This window comes from Mauremys mutica, chromosome 12, assembly GCF_020497125.1.
Source record: "Mauremys mutica isolate MM-2020 ecotype Southern chromosome 12, ASM2049712v1, whole genome shotgun sequence".
Taxonomy (NCBI): Eukaryota; Metazoa; Chordata; order Testudines; family Geoemydidae; genus Mauremys; species Mauremys mutica.
Genome location: NC_059083.1, coordinates 56,326,085 through 56,337,292, shown reverse-complemented (window position 1 = coordinate 56,337,292; position 11,208 = coordinate 56,326,085). Strand labels below are relative to the sequence as shown.

The 11,208-nt window shown below is 44.0% G+C and overlaps 1 long non-coding RNA gene across 1 annotated transcript; it reads right to left on the bottom strand.

Annotated features, from left to right (window-relative positions):
* Positions 1 to 1,060: 1,060 nt before the first annotated feature.
* On the bottom strand, positions 1,061 to 6,501 carry LOC123345147. The gene is made up of 3 exons (XR_006572734.1): positions 6,430 to 6,501; positions 1,682 to 1,702; positions 1,061 to 1,221 (listed from the first exon to the last, which is right to left on the bottom strand). It is a non-coding gene; the product is annotated as an uncharacterized LOC123345147 (long non-coding RNA).
* Positions 6,502 to 11,208: the final 4,707 nt, after the last annotated feature.

Sequence of the window (11,208 nt, the reverse complement as noted above, 5' to 3'; positions counted from 1 at the left end):
CCCCGGCCCCTCTAGCTGTAATTCTAGTCTACACTTTTCCCATTCTCCATCATCATGGTATCTAGACACCAGACACAGAATTCAGTTTGCTCCTCATCTGCAGAGCATGGCTCTGTCCTTCTCCCAGGCAGGGGGGCTGAAGAAGAGTGAGGAGGAGACATGAGCAGGAGCAGGAAGGTGATTGATGGGAAGACAGGGCAGGCCTTGGCCCTGGGGTAGAGGCCCTGGAGGTTTTTCGCCTTCCTCTGCAGCATGGGGCACTTGCTGGAGGATTCTCTGCAGCTTGAGGTCTTCAAACCACAATTTGAGGACTTCAGTAACTCAGACATAGGTTAGGAGTTTGTTACAGGAGTGGGTGGGTGAGATTCTGTGGCCTGCATTGTGCAGGAGGTCAGACTAGATGATCATAATGGTCCCTTCTGACCTTAAAGTCTATGAGTCTATGAGCAGATGGAGAGGGGCATGTCCCATTGGCTCTGTACAGTCACTGGGAGGTGCTCTTAGAAAGCCCTGCAGGGGGCAGTGAACATGCAGACTGAGGAGTGGGAGGAGCTGTGATATGATCTGAATGCATTGTGTTGTGACAGGACATAGGCATAAAACCTGTCTCACATCCCGATGTGCACTAATATAGAGGATGTTTGTGAGGTCGGCCCTGAACTACCCACTGCGACAATCAAGAAATGTGAGACTTGAACATTGATACAGTATGATCTTCAATTACCTTTTTCCATATGGACAGCAAGTTTTCTCCAGCCTGAAACCAACCACATAATCAGAGATGAGTATTCACTTGAACAAATTCTATAGGATTCAATAGTGTACAGAATGATACACTGAGGGAAAAATACATTTATAATTTCTAATAGATGTTTATGATAAATTAAAATAAAGAATCAGAAACACACCTAGATTGTGTAAGTGCTTCTCTCTTTGAGGCTACACTTTAAACACAAGTCCCAATACCTATGCAACTGTCAAAAATTTACAATCAGATTTTTCCCACGGACACATTAGAATTATGATGCAAAATACCTGGTAAGAAAAGCCTGAGCCTGTTCCCACTGAGGTCAGTCAAAAATCTCCCATTTACTTTAGGCGGAGCAGAATAGAACATATATGTGCAGCGATCTTGAAAAGATTGATGCATGTGCTTAACTTTACAGATCTGAACAGTTCCACTGAGTCCAATGAGTTCTACTCAGACACAGCAAGTCAAATCTGAAAGCTAATCCAAATTTTTGAATTAAAAGTGTTTTTCTTGAAAAATTGCCTTTTTCAGAAACAAACATTTTTCTTCAAAATATTGCCAATTTAATTTTAATTTTATTTTTATGACAAAGATCCACTTTCCACTTGTTTTCTGTGCTATTTCTCAGTATTGTCAGAATCAAAATTAAATCTGACAGCTCATTTCTTTTCAAATCTCTTTTTAAATTTTGTTTATTCTGTGTGACATTGATCAGCCTTAGCTCTATCTTACATTTTTTAAAACTTAAATAGAAAAAAGAAAAACAACCCCCACAAGAAAGAAATAATCAGAAAAACCCTGCCCACCCCAAATCAATCAATCAATGTAACAAAAAACGAAATAAACAACATCAACATCACCACAACAACAAAACACTCTGGAAAGGATACAAGTGAGTGCAAAAAGTAGAAAGAAGAAAAGAAGACTTACCAAGTTCTGCAGTAAGTTTCCCTGAAAAGGTAGAGAAATAAATATTCATTATTATATCAAGTTTTATTGTCCAGAGCTTCTATCCCCCTGGATACACAGTTAAAGGGCTCTATTCTCTACGTGCAAAATTCACTCTACAGGTAAAGAGGGCAGTATCTGAATTATGGAACTGTTGGGCAGAGAGACGTTACAATTGACAATATTTAGCTGTGATGATTCAAAAAGGGCTTGGTTTTAAACCTGAAAGTTTCTAGGAATTCCCTCCCCCCCCCCACTGGAATAGATACATTTATTTCCTTACCTACCATGGGGTGTTTCTGAAGGGCCCAGCATTGTAGTGCTCAGGTGCACTGCACTTCGTTGGCAAAAAGAGATTTCAGTAAAGATACCACAGGCAGGACACAGGGCACCTCTGAAGCCTCGCAATGGCCAGTGTACTCACTTTGATCTGAGCTACAGCTCCTGCACATCCCCTATCTGGAATCTACAAAATCCTGGCCCTGGTGGCTTTATTCCTATGTCTCTGCTGACCTGATACTTGTCATGTGACAACGGTAAAGATCAACAGAGTCATTTTCTATATCACTGACCAGATCATGTTGTTATAATAAGGAAACAGAGCTATCCCAGAAATTCCTCAGTCTCTGTCTCCATTTCTCCCTGTACTTCACTGTCCAGCTTCTGCAAGAAACCCTCCCTAGCCCCAGCTTCTGGCTTCCTGCAAGATTTATAGTACATATAACCACACACACACACCCCTTTCTCAGCAGTTGTTGATGTTATTTTGACAGGTGTTCATGGGATTTGATCCAAAGAGAATCACAGACTTTGTTAAAGCCAAGCATCTGCCTTCAGGTTCAGTAGAAAGAATAATTGTGGCCTTTTATGTTGTGATCCAGCTAGAAATAATGAAAACTACTGCCCACTGCACTGAGCACAAAGCCAACAGGGCTTTCCCTGATAGTGAACTCTGTATATGTGTGTGTGTGTGTGTATGTGAAGAAGAAGAAGCACACAGGGCTTCTTGGGCACAGAACTCACTAGAGTGGCAGACTGGGGATTTTCTGAGCAAGGAAACTGTCTGCTGTTGTTGGTTTTTACTGTGTTCTAGGATAAAAGACTTTCCTCTACATGTTTTGTAAATAACAAGATTAAACCAAGAATAGACCCAACTCATATCATCTATTTCTCATCCTATCAGAAACAACTCTGCACAAAGGGGAAAAACTGACACTAAGCTGGCATGAAGCCCTTCCCCGCTGTGCAGGGGGGCACAGAGTCCCCCTTGTCTCCCACTTCATGGCACCTCCAGTGTGAGGGGAATTTCACCCTCAGTGAAGATATATCTTACATCATGTTTTCTTTGTTCCCATCTCCTACCTACTGAATTATCATCAATACATTATGGATATTTCATGTGAGTTTCAAGCTGGTATTCCTTTATTACCAATAATCACAACAACAAAAAATAACAACTTCATAGAACAGTTTCTATTCGGAGAAAATTAAAAAAGCAAACCGGACCAAATACAAGTTATCTAAGAATATTTACAGTTAATGCATATTGAAAGAAAAGTTTTCATTATGTGAATTCTTAGCACCTCGATAATAAACATTCAATTTATGTTTTACTAATCATGTGACTACATTGGAGTTCAATATCAAAAAGTGACTATTTCCATGGATTTACAGTTGTGAAAGTTATGAATTCCCTGCAGAATTAGAGCCCAGTCCTGCTTCCTTGTATATCCTACATTTCCAGTTACTTTGCTGGGAGCTTTAGGGGTGCAAGGAGTGTAATTTCAGGCCCTAATATTATCAACTGTATTGTTCTAGGACTTGTGCATTTGGTGCTTGATCCTCCACTCCCTGAAGTCAATGGCAAAGCTCTTATTGAGGTAGTGGTGTTTCTGGTTCTAAAATCTCCCCATCAAAATAATAATAATAATAATAACGAGGAGACAAATTTGTGTAAAAATTTACTTGTTGGAGGAAAGATAATGACACCAACGTCTGTATCACATTCCCCAAATAAATAAATAAAATAAAATAAACAGTGACAAATAAAAAATATTATTAGAACATAAAAACGGCCATACTGGGTCAGACCAAAGATCCATCTAACCCAGTATCTTGTCTTCCAACAGTGGCAAATGCCAGGTGCCCCAGAAGGAATGAACAGAACAGGTAATCATCAAGTGATCATCCTCTATCACCCATTCCCAGCTTCTGGCAAACAGAGGCTAGGGACACCGTCCCTGCCCATCCTGGCTAATAGCCATTGATGGACCTATTCTCCATGAATTTATCTAGTTCTTTTTTTAACCCTGTTATAGTCTTGGCCTTCACAAAAGAGTTCCACAGGTTGACTGTGAATTGTGTGAAGAAATACTTCCTTTTGTTTCTTTTAAACCTGCTGCCTATTAATTTCATTTGATTACCCTTTAGTTCTTAGGTTATGAGAAGGAGTAAATAACACTTCCTTATTTATTTTCTCCACACCAGTAATGATTTCATAGAACTCAATCATATCCCCTCCTTAGTCGTCTCTTTTCCAAGCTGAAAAGTCCCTGTCTTATTAATCTCTCCTCATACAAAAGCCGTTTCATACCCCTAATCATTTTTGTTGCCCTTTTCTGAATCTTTTCCAATCCCGACATATCTTTTTAGAGATGGGGTGACCACATCTGCATGCAGTATTCAAGATGTGGGCATAGCATGGATTTATATAGAGGCAATACATATTTTGTGTCTTATTAGCTATCCCTTTCTTAATGATTCCCAACATTCTGTTCGCTTTTTTGACTGAAACTGCACATTGAATGGATGTTTTCAGAGAACTATCCACAATGACTCCAAGATCTCTTTCTTGAGTGGTAACAGCTAATTTAGACCCCATCATTTTAAATGTAGAGTTAGGATTATATTTTCCAATGTGCATTATTTTGCATTTACCAACATTGAATTTAATCTGCCATTTTGTTGCCCAGTCACCCGGTTTTGAGAGATCCTTCTGTAGCTGTTCGCAGTCTGCCTGGGACTTAACTATTTTGAGTAGTTTTGGATCATCTTCAAATTTTGCCACCTCACTGTTTACCCCTTTTCCCAGATCATGTATGAATATGTTGAACAGGACTTGTCCCAGTACAGACCCCTGGGGGACACCACTATTTACGCCTCTTCATTCTGAAAACTGACCATTTATTCCGGGGGTAGGCACACAAGCTGATTTTCAGTGGCACTCACACTGCCCGGGTCCTGGCCACCGGTCCAGGGGACTCTGCATTTTAATTTAATTTTAAATTAAGCTTCTTAAACATTTAAAAAACCTTATTTACTTTACATACAACAATAGTTTAGTTATATATTATAGACTTATAGAAAGAGACCTTCTACAAACGTTAAAATGTATTACTGGCACGTGAAACCTTAAATTAGAGTGAATAAATGAAGACTCGTCACACCACTTCTGACAGGCTGCTGTATTCTTACCCTTTGATTCAGTTACCAATCCATGAGAGGATATTCCATCTTATCACATGACAGCTTACTTTGCTTAAGTGCCTTTGGTGAGGGACCTTATCAAAGGCTTTCTGAAAATCTAAGCACACTATCTCCACTGGATCCCCCTTGTCCACATGCTTGTTGACCCCCTCAAAGAATTCCAGTAGATTGGTGAGGCATGATTTCTCTTTACAAAAACCACATTGACTCTTCCCCCAACAAATTATGTTCATCTATGTGTCTGACCATTTTGTTCTTTACTATAGTTTCAATCAGTTTTCTCAGTACTGAAGTCAGGCTTACTAGTATGTAATTGCTGGGATCATCTCTGGAGCCCTTTTTTAAAATTGGCATCACATTAGCTATCCTCCAGTCATTTGATACAGCAGCTGATTTAAATGACAGCTTACAGACTACAGTTAGTAGTTCTGCAATTTCACATTTCAGTTCCTTCAGAACTCTTGGGTGAATACCATCTGGTCCTGGTGACTTATTGTTGTTTAGTGTATCAATTTGTTCCAAAACCTCCTCTAATGACACCTCAATCTGGGATAGTTCCTCAGATTTGTCACCTAAAAAGAATGGCTCAGGTTTGTGAATCTCCCTCACCTCCTCAGCTGTGAAGACTGATGGAAAGAATTTCATTTAGTTTCTCCACAATGGCCTTATCATCCTTGAGTGCTCTTTTAGCATCTCGATTGTCCAGTGTCCCCACTGGTTGTTTAGCAGGCTTCCTGCTTCTGATGTATTTTTTAAAAATTGCTATTATTTTTTGATTATTTCATTATCTGTTCTTCAAATTCTTTTTTGGCCTTCTTAATTATATTTTTACACTTCAAGGAGTTTCTTTTCCCTTGTGTGGACAGTTACAGGACTGTATACTTTGGGATTTACGTAAATTCACCAGTGTACTGTGTTTGCGTTCAGTGAAAGATGTGCACAGATACTGTACAACTGATGAGACTTTGATGGGTTTCACATCTCTAGAACAAAGATGAAAATATTTCTCTTTTCTCTAATTTTATGTTTCCCGTGGCTGTATGACATTATTTTCTCAGTACTCAAATAAATGTGAGGGCTCAGCTGGTGTAACTCAGTGAAGTTCATTTGCAAGGACATTCCCATACAAAACCATTATTTTTTCTTGCTTCTACATTTTTCATGTTCCTTTTTAGTTTTTCAGATGTAGCCTTACTGAATTTATTGGAAGAAAATCTCATTATATTTTCCTTTATAATGTTTACCTTTTATTTTAAATAGATAAACAGTGAGGCCAATGAAACCAGCCAAAATCACCAGGATCACCCACAGAGCCACCATCCATGGATTCGTCTTTGGGAAAAAGGCATCTGTAAAAGAAAACCCCAGATGGATTCACATCACTCTGTAAGTAAGGGCAAAAATTAAATGATTCCACATCATATAAAGCTATCTCCAGCTGGAGTGGTCTAAAACAAAGGTGGAAATACAGCCCTGTCTGCAATGCACAGAGCACCAGAAACCTATATTACAAGAGACTCCAACCAACACAGCCATCAATTCACAGATCAGTGTATGAATCAGCCTGGTTTAATTCACTGCTGTTATTGCACTGAGAGGCAACCTTGACCATGCCTAAAGAACTGGCTTCAGACTCAGGAGACTGGATTATGTTCCCCGCTCTGCTGGTGCCCTGCCATATGAGCTTTACCATGTCATTTCCCGTCTCTGTTACTTGGTTTCCTCTCCAGTCTTTTGCCTGTCTTATTCCTTTAGTTTAGAACTATCACTGTTTATTTATAGAGTGCTCAGCACACTGGGGCTGCAATCATGGGCAGTCCATAATGGAGGCTTGGGAAGAGGCAGGGGGATGGGGGCGGTGGTGGATTACCGCACGGACCCACAGGGTCTATGTCCAGGGGTCCTGGCCAATCTGGGGCCTCTGGAAAAATCCCCCCTGCTACAGCCTTGGGGTTGGAGGAGCTCTTGCTCCAGGGCCACTCTGGGGACACAGAGCTTTTCTGGACTCGGGGCCGCAGCGCACGGGGTGGAAAGGAGCAAGAGGGGCGTGGGGCCTCGGGAGAAGAGGTGGCGTGGAGGCAGAATTGGGTCAGGTTCATGGTTGGAAGGGGTGAAATGGGGTGGGGCCATGTGTGGGGCCTTCGGTGGAATGGCGGAACAGGGGAGGGGCTCTGGGCCCAACGCTCTGGCCAGGGCCAAGAGCTCTGCTGCAGTCCCGGTCCTTGCTGAGAGTTCAACCCCAGCTGCGGCTGAGCTCTCAGCCCCTCCTCCCCATGGTCCCAAGCAGAACCCAGATAGACCACGAGGAATGCCGGAAACAGATTTGTGCCCTTAAGGCTCAGTTGGGAGAGCAAAGGGGGATCGTGGCAGCGATCAGCGGGAATTGTAGCTGGGAGGAAGACATAGAATCAGAGGAGGATCCCAATGCATACCCCCCTTACTGTAATTATGAGCTGAAGGACTCTGGTGAGTTCACCCAGGATCCCATTGGGCAGTCTCCATATAGTCCCCTACAGGAATCACTGGAAGAGCTGCAAAGACCTCCTCCAATCGCCCCCATAGTCAGTACCTCTGTCACAAAAAGGGGACCTCAGGGAGGTCAGGTAGGAACAGAGGAGTGGGTAGAGACTAGACCCTTTACCCCTGACCAGGTTAGGGCAGTAGGGAAATCAGTTGGCCTGCTAAATAGGAGCACAGCCTTGGGATGGATGGTAAGAATATCTGGCATGGCTGGATTCACTCCAGCTGTTGTGGCAGCTATATGCAGGGAGTGTATGTCCCCCAAGGACTTTACAGGGCTCCCTTATGATATCCAGATGCCCCCCCTCTCCCCAGGGCAGATGAGACAGAGAAGCACATACATGTGCAAAGGGAAGTAATACACACCCTCTTCCCGGGAGAAAGCCCCACAGTTATATTTCATCAAGAGAAGCATCAGGCTGGGGAGAGAGTAGAGAGTTATATAGCCAGAAAGAGATTGGCATGGAGACATTCTGGGCTGACAAATGTCATTAACACAGACTTTGCAGCCCTCCCTTTCAACCAAGCTTTAATCCGAGGATTTCTCCCTTTAATTCGTATGGCCTTAGTGGATATGGATCTGGCAGCAGTTCTAACAAGAGATATTGAGGATAGAGCAAAGCAGGCCTATGAGATCCAAAAGGATATCCATCCTCCTAAAAGGAAACCTGATAAGGCGGCTGCTATAGCCCCTCCAAGCAGCACACAGGAAAAGGAAAGAGGAGACAGACCCCATAAGGGTCAAGGCAGAACCCCCGACCCATGGTGGGGGAAATTTGGAAGCGGCTTTTAAAATATGAGTGTAACCCCTCTGCCAGGCTGAAACGATAGCAGCAAGGGCCAGGTTCAATACCTAGGGGTCCCTTCCCCACAACGTAATGCAAACCAGCTCGAGCCTCCACCCAGTGACCTGGGAAAATCTTACATACACCCCTGGGCGCCTCAAGGAGGCAATACTTCCCCTCTCGCAAGCACAGACTCTTGGTGTAGCAGAAAAGGTTTAATTACATAAGATAAACAACAACAAGCATGAAATTTGGAAAATAGCTCAACTGGAGTTCATAGGTCAAACCGTGAGCAAAGACCCACCCCAGCAACTTGGGCCGTGTCCTTCTCTCTGGGCCCTTGAGTCCAGCAACCCCCCAAATCACCCACAGTCCCAAAAGTCCCACAATTCAAAAGTCTCTGTCCCGGGTCAGGCAGCCCAGAGTTCAAGAGTCTCTTTGCAGAGGTCCCCCTCCCCAGCCTAGGTAGAAAGGGGCACCTTACGTGGTTCGGGGCCAACTGCCCTGCCTCTTCGTGGGGTTCTGCTTCCACTAGTCATCCCCGCAAACAGCTCAGCTCCACTTACTCTGTGGGCTGCTCCACTCTGCCAGCTGCTCTGGTCCACCAGCTGTCCTGTGAGCCGCTCCAGCCGTCCTCACGAGCTGCTCAGCTCCACTCACCCAGTGGCTGCACAAACTGCTCCACTCCGCTCTGCCAGTATTGCTTCAGGCTTCCCCACTCATTAGCACAGTGCTCTCAGCTCAGCAAGTCCAGCTCTTCAGTGATTTCAGCTCCACTCATTAGCACAGTGCTCTCAGCTCAGCAAGTCCAGCTCTTCAGTGATTTCAGCTCATAGTAGGGGAGCCCCAGTACCAGTGAATTCAGCTCAGTAACCTGCATTTAGATTCTTAAGGGAATCAAAAATTAACTCTGACATTCCACAGTGGAGAGAAGCATAGGTGGAACTGGTGCTTCTGGCTCACACAAGGAGCCTGCACCACCAAGTACAGATACCTGTCCCCAGCCTCTCTCTCTCTCCAAGGGGTTTTGGAACCCATGTCCCCCATCTAGCAAGCGCTATCCTGCTGACAATGAAACCCCCCCATCACAAGACAATTTTGTAGTTCCCCATTTACCCAATCAGGGTGACAACATTTCATTGCTCCTGCCCCAATAACAACGAAATTGGGGGTCCCACAGCTGTGAAAATAATCATCCCATGCTGCTTTGCGGTATGCTAAGTGGGGTGGGAGTGCCAATGCAAATAATCGAAACTTCTTTCCGCACTCCCCATAATTTACCACCAGATGTCAGGGTGGGGCTCATCCTGACTCTGCTTACATGAGCAAGAGGAAATGATAGACCAGCTGCCTACTGCTGAACAATTAGCGAAATTGGCAGAACATGAACTGGCTGAGCATTGAGGAAAAAGTGCCAGTGCACCACCGATTGCTGCCCTTTAGGGACACTGGGCTACCCAGGATCCCCCAATTGTGGCACAATTAAACACCAATGAGTAGGGGAGGTTCACGGTTTATGTGAAGTTTGCAGAAGGGGCATTCAAACAAAATTTACTAGTAGACTCAGGTGCCACCTACTCCCTAATTAGTACCAAAAATAAGCACCTGTTTGGACCTCTGGCTGGAGTCAAAACCTTACAGGGTTTAATGAGGCACAGAGCATTTTCCCCTTCTGTAAAAAAATCTCATATAATATGGGGACAAAGAAGAGTCAAGGGCAATTTGGCTTGATGGATTTGGGGGGAGAAGGTATTCTAGGAATAGATGCATTGAGGGAGTTGAGAGTGCTGATTGATTGCACTAACGGGGTTTTGTGGGAAATGCCTCCAGGCACCTCGTGGGAGCCTGTGGAGATTCTAGCCAGCTACCTAATAGCAGCCCTTAAGGCATCTAACGAATTGGAATGGCCTGCTTGGCCCCCAGAGATTTTAGCAATTGCAGAGAACTACCAGGAGGTGTGGGACAAGAATAAAATAAAATGTGGTAAAATGGATGCAGAAATCCTAGTCACAGGCCCTACACTCCATCATTGTAATCTTGGGGTGCCAAGTAGTAGTGGTTTTTGTTACCAGCCTAATGACATGTTGGACCTGGCGCAAAATCCAGTAATTGCAAGTCCCCTGACATATGAGTCAGTGATTACTGCCACCGGCACTTGTACCCCAGGGAAAGGAACATATTGAACTTGTAGTCCCTCCCTTAAATGGGAGAGTGAGCTAAAATGACTGCTAGTTGCTGTGCTGGTGTGTAAGTATGAGATGCCAACAAGAAGATCATTTGCTCAGTCTCGGCTGAGAGCCTTGAGCTTTTGTTGGACCTCAACTCAGGTGCATCCAGAAAAGGTGTAACAGCAATCATGTAAAGGCCCCCTTGTGTGAAAGGTGACATTTAAGAGGGGAACTGTACGGGGAAACCTTGGCAACTGTAACAATGGCTGAACCACTATTGCTTATTGCTAACAGTAGCCAAGCCAGCAGGCCATAAAATGGCCATGCAGCAGCCTTAATATCACCAAGGCAGCTTAACCCCGCGTCCTTCCTGCTAAGAATGTTGAAATTGCAGCTATACGTATTTTAGAAAAACAGGAAGCTTGTCTATATCTACCGTAAAGGCGAGTGACGGAGTGGAGGGGGCAGAGAGGGTTGGGGTCTCAGGATGAAGAGGTGACATAGGGGTGTGGCTTCAGGGGAAGGGGAGTCATGAGAGTGGGATCATGGG